Genomic DNA, 19,023 nt, shown 5'->3' with positions numbered 1-19,023 from the left:
ATATATAATATATATATATATCAATATCATTATGCCCACCCCTTATTCACTCATCAGATTACTCAGTCCACTCCTATCAGGCCCAAATTAATTATCCAAGCCCAAATTCATTTCACTAGTAAATCAACCCTGGTCCCTACTCTCTAACAGTCTAACTCTAACGTCATTCCTCTTTACTGCTTCAGCTCTTCTTTCACAATTGTCACGACCCGACTAGGGGGCCGCGACGAGCACCCGGTGCTAGCCCACCCGGGCACCCCTTGGCTTACACGTACACTTACATCTAGGTGAGCCTCATAATTAAGCATATAATTCTATTCATTCATTATGCTAGTCCCATTGGACAACGCCTTTCTATCATCATTGGCATCTATGCCATGTCAATATACATAAGCCGGCAAGGATGATAAAATGATATACAAAACATAGGCCGACGAGGCCAGACATACCTAACCATATACATATGTCTACGAGCCTCTAAGGAGAGTATAACATATCACATAAGCGGGACAGGACCCCGATATGCCCATAAATATGTACACAAAAGAATAAGTACCCAAAAGCTATAGCTCCGAATGAAATGGAGCTCTGCTATGTAGTCCCTGCGAAGGTAGCTATGGATCGAGTCTATCTCCCTATGCACCTGCGGGCATGACACAGCGTCCACAAATAAAAGGACGTCAGTACGAAGAATGTACTGAGTATGTAAAGCATGATCAACATCAATATAGAAGCATATTATACAACATAGGAAATAGCGTAGAATGGGAGACAATAATATCATCATCATAAGCACTTACTTGTCCTGCATAGGAACTTTCCATTTCTAATGTGTATTCGTGTACATACATCCATATCCGTATCCGTACTCATATCCGTACTTATTTACATATCCTCATTCACATTCATATCCTGAGCGTATTCTTATTCATAATCATATCATATTCGTATTCATACTCATATCTATATCATATACATAATCGTATCATATACATAGCATTTACGTAGCATACCCGACCATGCAGGATAGGTGTTTCATACATACTTGGCCAACCAAGGCTCAAGGTTACACATACCTGGCCCTACCAAGGCTTCAGGGTTACATCTACTTGGCCCTACCAAGGCGTCAGGGTTATCCGTACCATCTGCAGAGGTGTGCGCGCGTTACATAATCATATACATACTCTACCCGGCCTTATAAGCTCGGGGTCCCATAATAGTCATACATAGATACATATACATAATAGCTCATAAGCATCTTTACTATTTGTTACACCTCGGAAATTTTTCCGTTAGCATGTGCAAAATAGGCTAATAAGGATAAAATGTGTGTGTGGCTTTTCGAAGGCAAGTAATAAGGTCCCGTAGATTGGTATCGAGGAGTTGAACAACTTTGAAGAAGGTTCCATAAGGATCGGAAATGAAACAAAGTAAAGAAAGTAAGATTCAGTGAACTGGGAGTATACGGTCCATTATACGGACCGTAAAAGTGTTTTACGGTCCATTATACGGACCGCAGAAGCGTCACAGAAGAGACTGACTGAAGGGTGAGTTTTACGGTGTACTATACGGACCGTATAACGGTTTGACGGTCCGTAAAATGAATCGTCAAAGTGTCACAGAATGAGGTTGAGAGAAGGTCAGTTTTACGGTGAATTATATGGACCGTATAACGATTATACGGCCCGTCAAATGGATCGTCAAATGGTCACAGAGAGGGGTGATCACTGAGTCCATTTTACGGTCAGTTATACGGACCGTATAAATTTATACGGACCGTATAACGAACCGTATAATGACATCGGGACTGAAGTGTGTTTTATAAAAATATGATCCAAAGTTTCATTTTTCATTTCCCATTTTCTCCTACACGATCCTCTCTCTCTATAGAACCTTCCACACACTTCTAAACCAAGAATTCAAGTAAGAATCAAGATCAATAACAACCAAATTAGAGGAATTAAGAGTGTGGAACTCCTCATTGTTCATTTAAGCCAAGAAATTCCCTAGATGGTGGAACTAGGGTTTTGTGAAAGTGAAGTATTTCAACTCAAGGTTTGTTCAATCACCATCCAAGGTATGTTTCATGACTTTATCAAGTTATTTAAGTGTTAGAAGACTAAGGAAAGCTTGAATTGTAGAAAGACATGGAAAATGGGTCTTAAAAGGGTGAATAGTGCCACTAGTGAATAATGATGGAATTAAATCATGGAAGTTGAGGTGTTATAGTTATGAATATGCTAGAAATGCTTCTTTTATCATGAAATAAGTATTAAAGGTGCGGAAACACGATAATAAGCTATATGGATAAATATTGGGAAAATTGGAGGAAATTGGTGGAATGTGATGAGGGTATGTAAATGATGTTTGTTGATTGTGATATTGTGGTGAATGTTGGATGTTGATATAGAACATGGGAAAAGTATTATAAACAAAGGAAGTGCCGCCCAATTTTCTTTAGAAATAGCGACACGTTCTTATAGTCCATCAACTAATGATAATTCGAATTCCCTTATGAAGGTAACGACGCGATATTGAAGAAGAGCAAGTGAACGATATTTAGCTGAGCAAACAAGGCATGTTAAGGCTTGTCCCTTTCCTTCAAAGGCATGACTCCAATGTTACGACTTCATGAATGCTTCCATAGCTTCCTCATTTTCCAAAGCTAAACGTTTATGATTCCTCTCTTGATAACCCGTGAATGTTTTCCAAAATGTTTGTGTCTTTCCAAAACGAAGGTTTATGATTTCGTAAGATTTTATGATCATAATGATGGACACGTTTTTGCAATGACGAATATGACGTCAAGACGAGAATATTTTCCTATTTGATTATGATGATGATGATTCCAGGTTTAAAGGTTCCAAGTTTATGTTTTCAATAACGATATAAGAATATTGAGCCATTTCTTGATTTCTAAATTTTATGCATGGATGACGACTATACTTCCCTTAAGATTTCCAAAAGTATACGAAGTGACTTCTTACAAGATGGTGACCCTACTTTCTATTCTTTTTATATTAGATTTCGTTAATAGTCTCGCCTTATGATGATTGTCCCTTCAAGGCGAGACATGACGATCATGATTAATCCATAATATAATCGGAGGTGTTCGACCTTACGTCACTCCGATAGGAACACAACTCTCCTTGGGCTCTCATGCATGCTACGTATATTATGTATGTATATAGATATTTATGATATGAAAATGTTTTCAGGGGAAGTGGGGAAAGGTGAGGCGCTATAGACGCATAGCCACCTGTACAACTGGCATATCATGATTTCAGCCCGGACGCGGGGTATATGGGTGATGGATCGGGCCGTACGTTCCTCGGCACTAACATACTATATTATTTATGGATCGGGCCGTACGTTCCTCGGCACTAACAGATATATACATATATATGATGATACATGGATCGGGCTGCACGTTCCGCAGCAATATATGATATGATGATGGATATGAAGTAAGTCAGCGTGTGCTATTTCTTCTATACGAGACAGTCACATACAGTTGCTCCTTATTGATGTTTCCTTTATCTCATTGATGTATTTCCATTGTTATGCCTTACATACTCAGTACAATATTCGTACTGACGTCCGTTTTCTTTGGACGCTGTGTTCATGCCCACAGGTAGACAGATAGGCGGCGCAGACCTATAGGAGCTATCAGCAGATTTACAGGAGCACTCCACTATTTCGGAGGTGCCAGTCGGGCTATGCTTTTGTATATATTTGTATATGTCTAGTTCTCCAGTAGAGGCTCGTAGATACGTAGTGTGGGTTACGGGGTCTCCCAAAGTTATATACATATACGTGCATATTATTTTGATAGCTTATGTTTATGAAAGCATTTATGTTTCAAGCGAAAGATGATTTCTTTATGATTTGAATATAAATTGATTAAAAGAGCATTAAATTAGTAGAATAAGTTATAGAGCGAGCGGTGCTCGGTGGTTAGCCCCGGGTACCCGTCGCGGCCCCTAGCTGGGTCGTGACACTATTATCATCACTACCATCATCGTCATCGTTATCGTCATCGCTATTACCATTATAGTCGTCATCAATATCATTATCACTATTATCGTCATTCATTACATCTATCTTTATAGGCTTACTCGTCATATGAAGAACTTAGCGTAATCGTAACATATCGAGAATCGTAAGCTTAACAGCTTTGAAGATAAAGGCATTGGGAGAATATCATAGACTCGTAGAAGATTTAGATGATTTTCCAAAGAACCATGCCTTATGAAAGAAGGGTTAGCCTTACATACCTTTCCGTTCGACTATTTACCACTTCCACGTTCTTCTTCAACGATCGCGTCTCTACCTTCATTGAAGTCATACTATCATTAGAGATCGATAACTAGAATACATGACTAGAACTAGAAAAAATCGGACAACATCTCCTTTATTTATACGACATTCCCCCCATATCGCGTATCAACTCCCAAACGTCAATAATACATTCACAATATCATAACAATGGTCCTCATTCATCCACATTATCTATATTTCTCACTTCGCTTCCATTCACCCATATCCATGGTCATAACACACGACTACGTTCATTCACATACATTGCCTATCCCATGTTCTCAACATCATTTATAACCTATTTATATCACAACACATCAAGAATCATGACTCAATTCAAGCTATTACTCAAAATGGCATTATTCCACATTCATGACCCATTTTTCTATACCCTTCTACAACCCAAGTATTTCAACTCTCAAATACCTTAAACAACATATAAATACCATAAATCTTACCTTAGATGTTGTGGGAACAAGCCTTGGTTGATAATACTCCACTTGAGCAAAAACCCTAGTTCATCTCCATTGGGATTTCTTGACTTGAATGATCTTTAATGGGTTTTCTTACACTTGATTCACTTGGCTTATGTTGTTGATCACTAAAAATCCTTGAATCCTTGTGAAATAAATGTAGAGGGATGTTTTAGAGAGAAGGGGTGTGATATTAAAATGAAATGAAATAAAACTTGAATCCCTTATTTAATGAACCAAATCTGTCCCGACCAGTTCTATGGTACGATCGACGGAGCGTCGATCGGATCGACGGAGCGTCGATCTGATCGTCGAAATCGTTAAATTTCTAGTGAGCAACCTTTCGTTTCCTTTCATTCTACGGTGAGAAGGACGGTCCGTCGAACTGATCGACGGAGCGTCGATCTGATCGTCGAATGACCTTCGCGGTAACTCGATTCTACGGCGCAATCGACGAAGCGTCGACTCATCCGACGGTACAAAGAACGACCGTCGAACCCCCCTTTCGCAGAACTGTGGTGAAGTTTCATTTAACGAACTTTTCTCCCTTGCCTCTAACTTTTTTGGAATCTTAATTAGAATTATTAAACATCCCTTCTTACTGGTAGGGACATCACGTACACCTTAACTTACGTTAGTCCCTTCACCGCTAAGCAACCCAAAGTTCCGAGGTGTAACAACAATCAACCCTAGGCACAAACAAGTGAACCACTGATCTGAAACCAGCGTTTTTGCTCCCGCAAACCAGCGTCTCTACTCAACTGCTCCCCCATTGTTGAGGTAATTTTATTTCCTTCTTATAATTTCTCATTTTTAAGCTCCTACAAACCGGTGTCTTTCCATTCTTAATTTCTTATTCAGACGAAATTTCAATTCCCCCAAGTTTTAACTTGTACAAGATGGTAGTGATAATTTCCCTAAGTTTGTAATCTCAATAAATTCCCTCAATATATCATAGAGAAATGGGTATGTCAATATCTAAGTTTGTAAAAATGCTATGGTATTTTTTCAGATTTGTCGTGGTATTTTGAGGTGGTAATTTTTCATATTTGTTAAATTTTCTTAAATTATCAGTGGGTTAGGACTTAGGATAATTTCTTGCATATTTGCTGCTTTTTGCTTGGTTCTGTCGAGTGTTTGTTGAGCTGCTCTACTATTATAGAGCTTTATCTTATAGATTCTCTTTTTAATTTTTTATAGATGGCGGATGAAACTAGATTAAGTTTGGCCGGTTCAACTGATAGCGTACCTAATACAGATGATAGCAATGACAACTCACTTGACACCGAGCCCTAGGTAACAAAGAAAAGAAAGAATATGAAGTCTAGATCAGATGTTTGGGAGCATTATGATAAGGTCGTTGTAAATGGTATTGTTAAAGCAAAGTGCAGACATTGTAAAAATCTTTATGTAGCTAATACATCTGTAAATGGAACAACAGGGTTGAGACAACATATAGCTTTGAGGCTCCTACCATATAAAGCCAAGATTGAAACTAGCACTCAGAAAAAGATAAATTTTGCATCTACGGATGAGCATGAGCCGCGTTGGGAATTTGATCAACAATTAATTAGGAGGGCTTTAGTTGAGATGATAATTATAGATGAACTACCATTTAGCTTTGTAGAAAAGGAAGGCTTCAAGGAGTTTATGCAAGTAGCCCAACCTTTATTTCAAGTTCCTTCCCGTAGAACAGTAACAAGGGATTACGATGAACGTTACGATGAATTGAGACTAGATTTGAAGAAGTCTTTTAGAAAAGCAAAAGCAAAAATTTACCTTACCACTAACACATGGACATCGTTGCAAAGAATTAATTATATGTGTTTGACTGCTCACTATATTGATAGAGATTGGGTTTTGCATAAAAAAATATTGAATTTTTTCCCTATCACTAGTCATAAGGGTGAGCATATGGTAGAGGCTATTGGCAATTGTTTGCTTTATTGGAACTTGGATCATATTTTTACTGTTACTGTTGATAATGCTTCTTCCAACGATGTTACAGTTAGAGAATTGTCTAAACAGTTAAATAATTGGGAAACTAATATAATGAATGGTAAGCATCTTCATGTGAGATGTATGGCTCACATACTTAATCTAAATGTGCAAGAACGTTTGAAGGAAATTGATGCTTCTGTCAAACGTGTTAGGCAAATGGTAAGGTATGTTAGATCATCTTAGGCAAGAGGAGCTCACTTTAAGAAATGTTGTGAAGTTCAAAAGGTGGAATGTTCTAAATCATTAGAGCTAGATGTGCCTACTAGGTGGAATTCCACCTACTTGATGTTGGATACAACACAACACTTTGAGAAGGCCTTTGATAGGTTTGATCTTTTTGATGAGAATTTTAATAATTATCTTTCTACTCATGTTCTTGAAGATGGAAGTGTTGCAGGTCCTGTCGCATGTGATGATTGGGCGAATGTAAGGAATGTGGTAAAGTTTCTTGAAAGATTTCATGAGCTCACCATAAAGGTTTCAGGTTCACATTACGTTACTTCTAATGTTCATTTTGAGGATATATGTGAGCTTGATGTACATTTGAAAGTGTGTTTAGAAAGTGAAGATGTTAGTTTGAGTATAATGGCTGAGCGAATGAGACAAAAGTTCAAAAAGTATTGGGGGGATCCCGAAAAGATGAACAAAATGATTTTTATTGCTTCCGTGTTGGATCCTCGTAATAAGTTTATGTATGTTAACTTTGGGCTTGAAGAGCTATTTGGTGAGGAAGTAGGAAAGAAAGTAAGCGAAAGAGTGTATGATTATATGAAATCTTTGTTTGGAGAGTACCTAAAAAATTATTCAAGAGAATTTCATCATAAATCATCTCCATCTACATCTTCTTCATCTCAATGCTCATCTGATGTATCTTCTCATTCTGACACCTCTTTGAAAAAAAAAAAAAAACTTTGAGAGCTAAACTTCACTTGAAGAAACAAAAAGAAGATTCTGGGTGTGGGGGTGCTAAATCGGAGTTGGATAGATACATTAGTGAAGATCAAGAGCTTGAAGATGAACGTGTTGAGTTTTCGATCTTAGATTGGTGGAAAGTAAATGCTCCTAGATTTCTCGTTCTTTCAGAGTTGGCTCGTGATGTATTGGCTATTCCGGTTTCTAGTGTGGCATCGGAATGTGCATTTAATACCGGTGGGCGTATTCTTGATCCATTTAGAAGTTCATTAACTCCTAAATATGTGCAATCTCTTATTTGTTCTCAAGATTGGCTTAGAGAAGAGGCTAAATCCGTTAGTGTGGTAGAAAGTTTGGAGTATCTTGAGAAACTTGAACTTGGTAAGGTTTTATATATTTTTGTGCGTTTTAGTGCAAAAATCATATTCTTATTTATGTTGTATACATATTTGATTAAATTATCTTTAGAGATGGCAAATAGTGGAAGAGATCCTTGCATTGTTGATGTTTGATTGCAATTTGCTATTTTTTGCTACTAGTGGTAAGTTCAATATTTTATTTTGTAGTTTTGTTCTTTTGTCTTGAAAGTTATATTCTAACTTTTGGTTTTATCTTACTTCTTATCATGTTCAAGTTCAAGCATGCCTCCTAAGCTCGTTCACATGTTTGGGAATACTTTGCGATAGTTCAAGACAATGAAGAAGGGCGTAAAATAAGGTGCTTGACATGCGGTATGATACTTAAATATAATCCAAGAGTGACTGGCACAAGTTCCTTGTTGAAGCATATTGAGAAATGTCTTGAGCGTCAAGAGGCAAATTCTTCTTCAAATTTAAGCTTATGTTTTGAATTTGGTGAATTTCGGACCAAATTGTGATTGCTAGTATTGTGTTAAGACGATGGATTTAAGACTTAGTTCGTGACAGCTAATGTTTTGTATTTGGAGCTAGATTTTAAGAAATTTGTGTTGTTTGGCAGTTTGGATGCTACTTGTTTTAAACTTATGTTATTTGTGTTGTTCGTTTTTACCATGTGCGCTGTTTTGCTACGTGTTGTTACTGGTTTCCTCTGTTAAGCTATTGATTTTGTTGCTGCTCTTACTGGCTGTTGTTGCTGCTGCTGTTGCTGGCTGCTGCATTTGCTGATTGCTGTTGCAGTTGCTGCTGCTGCGGCTGCTAGCTGGTGCTGGCTGGTGTTCGCTAGTGCTGGCTATGTTGCCTGCTGCTGCTGCTGTTGCTAGCTAGTATTGGAACTAAAGACACTCTTGATATGTTGATCATGAATCATTTGGTAACGGGTGACTATTGCTTAACCAATGCCAAAAAACCGAATTAGAAAATCAAAACCGAACCGAACCGAACTTCAAAACACCGTACCTAACCGAACTAATTCAGTGCGGTGTTCGGTTTCCACTTAAAAAAATCGAAATCGAAATACCAACCGAACTTTGAAAAAATGGAATCGAACAACCGAACGCCCATCCCTAGTTGGTATGTTTTCTCTTGTTGATGCTAGTGTTGTTTTAATTGTTGGGGCAGGTTTTGTTATGCAAGAAGTTTGGATATGTTGATGTATTAGTATTAATGTATTGTTGATGCTATTTGGATATGTTACTGGCTACTGCTGTTGCTGCTGTTGTTGGCTGCTGCATTTGCTGCTGGTTGCTGCTGGCTGCTGGTTGCTACTGGCTGCAGTTGCTGCTGCTGCGGCTGCTGCTGCTACTGCTACTGGCTAGTGCGGCTGCTGGCTGGTGCTGGCTGCTGTTGCCTGCTGCTGTTGTTGCTAGCTAGTGCTGGTACTAAAGATATTCTTGATATGTTGATCATGAATCATTTGGTAACCGATGACTATTGCTTAACCAATGCCAAAAAATCGAATTAGAAAACCGAAACCGAAACCGAACCGAACTAATTCGGTGCGGTGTTCGGTTTCCACTTAAAAAAAAATCGAAACCGAAATACCAATCGAACTTTGAAAAAACCGAACCGACCCATCCCTAGTTGGTATGTTTTCTCTTGTTGATGCTAGTGTTGTTTTAATTGTTGGGGCAGGTTTTGTTATGCAAGAAGTTTGGATATGTTGATGTATTAGTATTAATGTATTGTTGACGGTGATATGAGGAATAAAGAGGAGTTAGGCAAAGGTATTCGTCGTAGAATCTTGTATAGAGCAAATTTGCCGTTCGTTGGCTTGTTGTTGTGTTTCTTATTGTTAATAGGAGTATCATCTTCTTGAATGTAGCTTTAATTTCAAGGGAAGCTGATTTCGTCATTCCGTTGAAAGTCAGCTTAGAGGTATGTAAGGTCCCTTCTTTCCTTTGGCATGATTCCGTGAGTTACGTCTCCTTTTTAAGAAATCCATGGGGATGAGTTAATGTTTATATTCTAGTTTTGCGATTAAGGTCCGTCTATGAGATTATGAGTAGTATTATGCTAGAAATGGGTTGTACTTGATATTAATCTATCATATAATCCCTAACAGTGAATAGAGCCTTCAGAAATTCCAGTATCTTGTTCGTGCTGAGAGGGTGAGCACTTAATGGTTAGCTACATACGAACAGTTTAACGAGCTAAGCGTAAAACATAGATTGCAGAATAAAAAGAAGAGTATGACCTATAAGGCATAATGATATCCAGCGTCTATAGATATATGTCTATGAGATTGATAGAAACCTATGAGATAGTTATGTCGCTCCTAAGTTGTGTAAGATTGAACATAATATAAGGAATAGTTAAGAGACGGCATACACTACCTATTGAGTATAAGTTACAGAATATAGTAAGTCTCTTGATGAGATTATAAGTCATTAGAATATAATCGTAAGCTTATTACTTATTGATTGATGCTTTCATATGAGCAGTCTAACGAGCTAGATGTGTCACATGGTTTATAGAAAGAAAGAATCACATAACCTCCAGAATTAGATCGTAAAAGTTCTAATAAGGATAGTAAAAAGTTCATAAAGTAATCATAAACCTTCTTAATGATAAAGTGAGTAGAATATAGAAGGTAGTAAGTTTCTTAATAAGGATTGTAAGTTATTAACTATAACAGGTTACTTACGAGCTTATGAGCTTGTGGAAAAGATTCTTAACTTATCATTGTTGACTGATGCTTATATGATTGTTATGAATCTTGTTATTGTTGCACACATGCATTCATTTGAACATATATATATTGAGATCAGGTTACACGCCGCAACATATATACATATTTGGATTGGGTTGCACGCCGCAACAGACACACACACACACACACACACACACACACACACACACACATATATATATATATATATATATGTATGTGGATCAGGTTACACGCCGCGACATATAAGCCAAACAAAGCTAAGTAAAGGATTTATCACAAACAAAGCTAAGCCAAACACTTTTTCAATATTTGATTTTTGATTTAAGAACTAACAAAGATAAAACTAACTAGAAAGCAGGTAAAATGATCAATGGCCACAAGCATGGATACAAGGGAAATTACTCTTAAGTAATGATTCAATGTATTTTACAATTTTATAGATAAGAGTGAGTTTATGTAATCGATAAAGATTTCTAAGATATCATTGAAAGTCTTCCAACCAAATCAACGAATTTCACTCTAAGATTTTCTAAGCCTTAAAGTGTGATATTAAGTACAATCAATTGAATCTCAAGTTAAATTTCCTATTCCTAGCTCAAGTTTTAGATGAGGTTTAAAGCCCCAAATCCTTGTTAATTAATCTTCTCAACCTCATTTGTCATCTTCCTAGCTCAAATAGAAGTAAATGGACGAGTCCCAGGGTTAGCTAATCCCGTAAGAAACATTAAAGAACTAGATCAATTAAAGAAACAAGACCCTTTCATTAGAAATAAAAGTCATTCAATACATGAGCATAACAAGAGTTCAATCCAAAACTTGAACAATGAATATTTTTATAAACAAGATTCAAGTAATGAAATGGAGTACTACACACTTAGATGTTCAATACATAACAAGGAATTGAAGAAAGGTTTAAGAAATTTCTCATTAAAGTGCTCCAATCTTCTCCTCCAATGGATTGGTTGATGAACCCTAGCTTCCAAAACTTGAAAATATGGCGAAAGATGAAAATATTATCCCCCAAATCTTGCTCTTATAGATCCTAATTTTTCCAAGTCAAAATATGACCAAAATAACCACGGAAATTCGGAATTGCAGATGTCAGTTTTGCGCCTCTAGCCACTTTTGTCATTTTCTTCAATTTGGCCTCTTGTTGACTTGTTTTTCACTTGATTTCATCCCAATCACTTCTAAATCACATAAAACTTGTAAAATGGAAGTAAATGGCATTGAATGCACTACTTTCGCAATCAAACATAACAAAAATCTAAAAGTAAAGAAGAGATAAGTTGGTGAAATAACAACTTATTAAGAAACAGGGGTATCCTCTTTAAACTTCTACCAAGTAGTAGTACATTTTTATGACCTAAAATATTAAGATAAATTTTATGTATGATGATTACTTAATTTGGTCACTACAATATAAGATATATTCATTTTTTTACTTTTCACCTAATCTTCGATATTCATTTTGAAATCCAACTTAGAGACCGTTTGGATTAGCTGGAAAAAAGTGACTTTTAAGCATAAGTGCTTAAAATACTTTTTAAGTGTTGAAAGTTATATTATAAATAAGCAGTTACGTGTTTGGATAAAAGTGCTTAAAGGGTTTTTAGAAGTAAGGGTAGTATTGGAATGAACAAAAAATATAAGGGATAAAAGGGTAAAGTTATTGGTCAAATCAAAATGGGTTTTAAGCCAAAAAAAATTGCGGTTGAGCTTCTTAATTTTGACTTATTTTAAGCACTTTTTAACTAAATTTATGTTGTTTTCTATTTTATCAAACACCCAAATAAGTTAAAAAATGACTTATAAGCTGATTTGACCAACTTATAAGCCAATCCAAACATGCTCTTAATATGAAAATGCCGGTTCCAAAGGTAAAACGCTCACTATCACGCAAGACTCAGACATCATTGCCATTACAAAATTAACAAAAAGACAAAATCAATCATCAACTAAGAGCCTGTTTGGATGGGCTTAAAATAAGCAGCTTATAAGCTCTTATAAGCCAAAAAAAATAAGTTGGTAGGCTAATTTTTTTTTTTTTTTGCTTATAAGCTGTTTTCAGCTTATAAGCTGCTTTAGACAAACTAAGCCAAATGGGTCTAATTATTTTTTTGAGCTTATTTTATGCACAAAATGACTTTAAGCTGGCCAACCAAACACTCAAAAAAACTGAAAACAGCTTATAAGCAACTTATAAGCCAATCCAAACAGGCTCTAAGAAGTGTAATAGGCAAAAGATAATGGAGGACCGAGAACTCTTCATTAGACACGTACGAAGTTTGCCGCGGCTCATAATTGGTAAAGTCCTCACTAATTGTAGAAATTACTCCGTCTGTTCGCTTGTTTATAATAAAAATATATTTTTACTTTTACTGTATATCGAGAGAAAAAATAAATTATTTTTCAAATTTACCTTAATATTAATTAATTATTTCAACTCATTTTCCAAGTCATTAAAATTCTACACACATTTAATATGAGTACCATGATTAAAATAAGCACTTCATTAATTATTTTTAAAGAGGGTGCAAAATTCATAGCATGTGGACAGATAAAAGTAAACGGAGAGAGTGCTAATTTACTAACTATAGAATAAAGGGCGACAAAAAAAAGACTACAAATCTATATATATTATAAAGCTAGGCATAGGAGAGTTGATGTGGCACTCCTAGATGATCAAGAAAGCCATTTATCTTTTTTCTCCTTTTTTTTAGACTTTTCTCTCATTTGCCATAATTTTTCTTGTAAAATACTTTAATGAACGTAAACAATTCAAACTAATGAAGGTGTGCTCAGTGGTTACAATGTTTAAGTGGGCCATTAAATTGCATAAATGCCTTTTCTATTGTATAAGTTCATTTTCCATCGTAGAATGGAGTCTTTTCATATTCCAATCTTAAGTTTTCTAAGTTTACCATTCCCAAAACTTCCTTTTAGTAACATATACTGTAAATTGATTGCAATTTTAGGAAATACGTTTGTGATAATTAATGCACCTAATACTCTTTCTGTTGTATTACCTCACACTTTAGAAATTATATGGCCTATAAATAGTAGAGCACATTTTTTCATTGCATAAAAAGTTACTTTTCCTCTTCTCATTTTAAAATCTTTGCACAGAGAGATTTTTCTTCTTATTTTGTCTCTCTTTTCCCCGTTATTGGATTTTTTGCCATATTACGCCTTCTTCTTTTTAGTACATCTATCTTCAATTCTTCTAAACCGATTATAGTTAGATTTTTCATGTACTAATTGATTTCGTTTTTGAAAATTCCAAATTTATGTACTTTTTTATGTGAATGAAAATGATTGTAGGTTGAGCCAGAGGGTAAATCACACGAGATAGTGAAAAATTGCAAAAAAGAAATAAGAATCTCTCGAGGTATTTTGTTTGAGGCATATTGTGGTAGAGTTTCTTTTATTTCCTTATTGTGTTTTTTTTTTTTATTATTTTAAAGTAACTATGAGTTTCTGATAGGTGGCAGCAACATTCGGAAAGGAATTAACTCAGAAAGAGCTCAAAAAGAAAAAAGTTATATGTATTTTTTCTTTAGTCGATAGATGTATATATTTTTATTCTTTTAATTGGTTGTAGGCTTGTAATTACAGTGCTAATTTAAATATAATACTTTGCCTTTTGTTAGGCGTCAAATGCCTATCTTGAATTGTAAGAGTAATTATACTAAATTTACATTCGATTTTAGTTATTCATTGTTTTTACATTAAAAAGAGTGAGAGAATTGAGAAAGGATAATTATTTCCACATGCTCTCAAACAAAACAATTGATATTGCTTCAACTTTTCATAGCCCTTAGTATAACCCCATTATTATCGTTACTAAATTTCTTTAATAATACTTATCTGCATCATTATATTTTTACATCAAACATATGTATACATAGGAAACTAAAGTTATAAATTTGTTGTTCAAGTATATCATGTGTTAAGAAAATATTGTACTAATGTTTCTACAATATACAAGAGCTACTAAAACACTTTCAAAATTTAAAGGCTACTAAATTTTTATTTTTAGATATGCCTATACTTTATTGAAATTTAATAAGATAATGTTAGAAAATTCATATATAAAGTGATGTTTTACGACTGCGCGAAGCGCGGGTAAGTTTTCTAGTAAAATGATAAATTTAGGATTTCAGGATTGATTGGAGATTTAGGTTAGTATTTCTGTTACACCAAATCACTTCTCTTTCTTTCACTATTAGAAATATGGAATTAGTTATGAAATTTATTTGCAACTCCCAACTAATGCTTCGTTAAATAGCGCCTACTAATTGAATCTTTTTATAATCCATCACTAAATGAAATTAGTGAAATCTTTTTTATCGAAATTTTGTTTGTCGCTAATTTCTTATTCTCGAGTAGTGTTATGGTTGAAAGTTTGCGAGATTATGGTATTTTTACACTTGAGCTTCATGATTGGACGTTGTGTTTTACATGTATATTAATTTAAATTTATTTATATACATATGTATTTTGATATTTAAATTTTTACACAATCTACAAGTGTATTTAGGCAGAGAAACGCACATGAATAGAACCTTAATTAATATATACTTGTATCATAACTCATAAGTAAAACTTCAGCAACCAACGTAATAGAAAAATTATTACTCCACAAAAACCCACAATTACCTTTTCACTTCTATCAGCTTTTTCTGTTTGATCTATTTATCAAGAATAGGAAGAGGACGTAGTAAACCATTAATTACTACATAAATTGTAACACTTGAGACTTTTAACTTAAGCTTTGACTATGATTCTAGATTTAGAAAATATCAGACAGAGATGTTAGAGCTGAAAATTGGAAATTTCAAGTAAAGTGCGAGCCGTAGTTCAAAGTACCGGATCCAAGTGCGGGACGCACTTGGAAGGACGGGACGTACCTCTGTCCCATACTTCGCCAGGAAAATTAGCTACTCGCTGGAATTTGACATTCCAGGTACGGGCCACAAGGTGCGGCTCGTACTTCAAAGTACGGGACGTACTTGGCACCCGTACTTCGTTCGCTTCAGTGAACGGTATAAATACGTAGACTCAGCTTTATTTTCTTATTTTCAAGTTCTTGAACCCTAGGACGACCTGCTCTCCTCCTCAATCACCAAGAACACTATGGTAAGCAATCCTAACCTATTCCAAATGGATTCTAACATATATCTATGAACATTAAGCAAGAATTCATTGTTCTTAACGTAGGGTTTTTAAGAAAACCCATATAAGGGTTCAAGACTTAGACTTTTGGGATTCTTCTCAAAGTTCAGACCTTTCTTGCAAATTTTGGAGCATATACAGGTATGTGAGCCTAACTATCTACGTTAGGGAATGCTCATGATTCTTCCTACGCCTCATTCTACATGCTTATAAGTAAATTTCCTCAGAATATAGTTTAGCCCTAGTTTCTTGAATAGTTGTAGAACTACTATCTTCTAGGGTTATAGTTTCAAAATCCATTCATGGTGATCATTTTGAATACCATGAATTCAGTACGTAATCATAGTAGACTTGTGTATTGACATCGCATGATTCTCAGTCAGTATATAATCAAATATTGGCTTAAGTTCCATAATCAGAAATAGTTATCATGCTATCAGCTATAGCCCAGTCTCAGTCTTGTAAATTGTTTAATGTTGAACACCTGTATCTGTATTTTTGGGCCCTAGGCCACAGTTTATGTATACGTATTGCTTAGGCCTGAGGCCACAATTTTTGTGCACATTATTTGGGCCCTAGGCCACAGTTCCTATTTACAGTTATACATGTGATTCTTCATTCAAAACAGGGAGTACTTCAGATCCTTGCCTTCATGTTTAGTTCAGTTTCAGTACTTATATTTCTTCTTTGAGTTGCTTTACACAGCAGTACAATTCAAATGTGCTGATGTCCCTTTTTATTACTTGGGGGCCTGCATCTTGCAACGATATACAAGTTGACAATCCAGCTAGCTAGAACTGCTCGTATAAGTGGCTTAGTGAGCCCCAGTTCCTCCGGGGCGTTATCCTGATTTCAGTCTTTCCAGTTTAGACAGTTATTTTTTCAGTATTCTTTAAAGGCTTCATAGACATAGTCCAGTTAGTCAGATATTAGCAGACTTTGATGTGTTAGCCTTGATGGCATTTATTTCAGATGTTTTAGACTTAAACATTATTTCCGCATTTAATATATTTCAGCCAAACTTTTTAGTAGATCGGCATGTGTTAATCTTATTTCCTTATTTTAACATGTTTCGATATCACATGTTGATTGAGCCAGCCTATGGGTTCGCTTGGTCACATGCAGTTAGGCACCGAGTGTCGTGGTACACCCAGGCCAGGATTTGGGGCGTGACATAAATTATCTTGATTTTTGACTTAGAACTTATAATACAAAAACTAAAAAATAGAAAAGGTAAAGTAGAAAGTGGGAAAATGAAGTTGCGTGGAATAGTATAGAGATCGAATGTGACCGGACCAGTTTGTCTGGTCACGTCAGTGTGTCGGTAAAACCCTAAGCCGGTAGGAACCCTGTCCTAGCATAATTGTAATGGTTATTTATGGTGAATTTGTAATTATAGTAAAATAGGATTTTAGTTCTTTTAGAATAGGGTTACCTTATTAGACTAGGGCAAAGAGGACCTTGTTTTTAAGGAGGTCATTATGATGTATAAAAGGCAGAAAGAATTCTCCCGTTATTCTTGTCTCTCTAAATTCTCGTCCATGTCTTGATTTTAACATGGTATCAGAGCCACGTTAGAAAGAACACAAAAACCCTAAAACAATGACAGGTGACGGAGAAACCGACGATAAAAGCAAAGGAATCGCTGGTGAAGAAAACAAAATCCAAAGAAAAACAATCTCTCCTTATGACATTACGTGGAATGATAACCCTGGAATTGTGGTAACACAAGTCCAATTGAAGGGTGAAAATTACGAAGAGTGAGCTAGATCCATGGGGAAAACTCTAAGAGCAAGGAAGAAATTCGGCTTCGTGGACTGTGTGATCAAGAAGACGAGTGTAGAGTCGCCAGACTTGGAAGATTTGTGAACTATAAATTCACTGTTGGTGTCGTGGATTCGCAACACCATAGAACCATGCTTCGCTCAACAATTTCAAAAAACGAGAAAATTATGGACCAGAATCCAAGAGCGGTTCTCAACAACTAAAGATGGAACTCGCGGAGTGCAAGCAGAAGGGAAGGACCATAGTGGATTACTATGGAAAACTCACTAAATTGTGGGAGGAATTGGCAAAGTACAAACAAATTCTGACTTGCAAGTGCGGAAAGTGCACGTGCAATCTAGGGACGGCCCTAGAAACCAAAAGAGAAGAAGAAAAAGTGCATCTTTTCCTCATGGAATTGGATGAAGAAATGTATGGAACAGTGAGGTCGAACATACTAGCCCAGGAACCGTTGCCATCATTAAATAAGGTCTATTCGAAGCTGGTGCAAGAAGAGTGTGTGAGAGGAATCATACGAAAAACAGCAGGACCGTAGTGAAACCATGGCTTTGGCCTTACAACGGCGAAACCCTCACGTGACCAAGGTGAAGGGAAGAACAATGGTGCATTCTGCACATATTACAAGAGATCCATACACGTTGTGGACGGATGTTTTCAACTCATTGGCTATTCGGATTGGTGGCCGGGAAATAAATTAGGAAACAAAAAAATCGGATGAAGAAGATGAGGACAACAACAACAGCAGAGGGGTGGACTGGATCCGAACGTGAAAGAGAAAACTACCGGGCTAACGCCGTGGTGGCCAAAGAAGGAGCTCAGGCAAAGATAGGACCGGTGAACACAAACGGGACAAGACCTCACAATTTGAGCGAAAAGATTCGGAAGACAGTGATTCATGTGTTGAATTCACAAGGAATAAACTTGAATGGCAAGATGGATGGTATGACCGAAAACTCATCCTGGATTATTGACTCCGGAGCTACCAACCAGGTGACAGGTAATTCGGAGGAACTGAGAGACCAGTGGGACATTCCTGAGTGTCCGGTTGGGCTTCCGGATGGAAGTAGCTCGGTGGCCACGAGATAAGGAACAACAGGCTAAATAATAGGATTTGGTTGAAGGATGTCCTTTACGTTCTGAATTTAACATGCGATTTAATTTTCGTGTCACAACTTGTTGATCATTTAGACTGTGATGTAAAATTTAACAAAATTATGTGTGCTATAGAAGACCCCACCACGAGAAATCTGCTTGGAACGGGTGA

The sequence above is a fragment of the Lycium barbarum genome, chromosome 1, assembly GCF_019175385.1.
Source record: "Lycium barbarum isolate Lr01 chromosome 1, ASM1917538v2, whole genome shotgun sequence".
NCBI lineage: Eukaryota > Viridiplantae > Streptophyta > Magnoliopsida > Solanales > Solanaceae > Lycium > Lycium barbarum.
Note: the sequence above shows the minus strand (reverse complement) of the source record.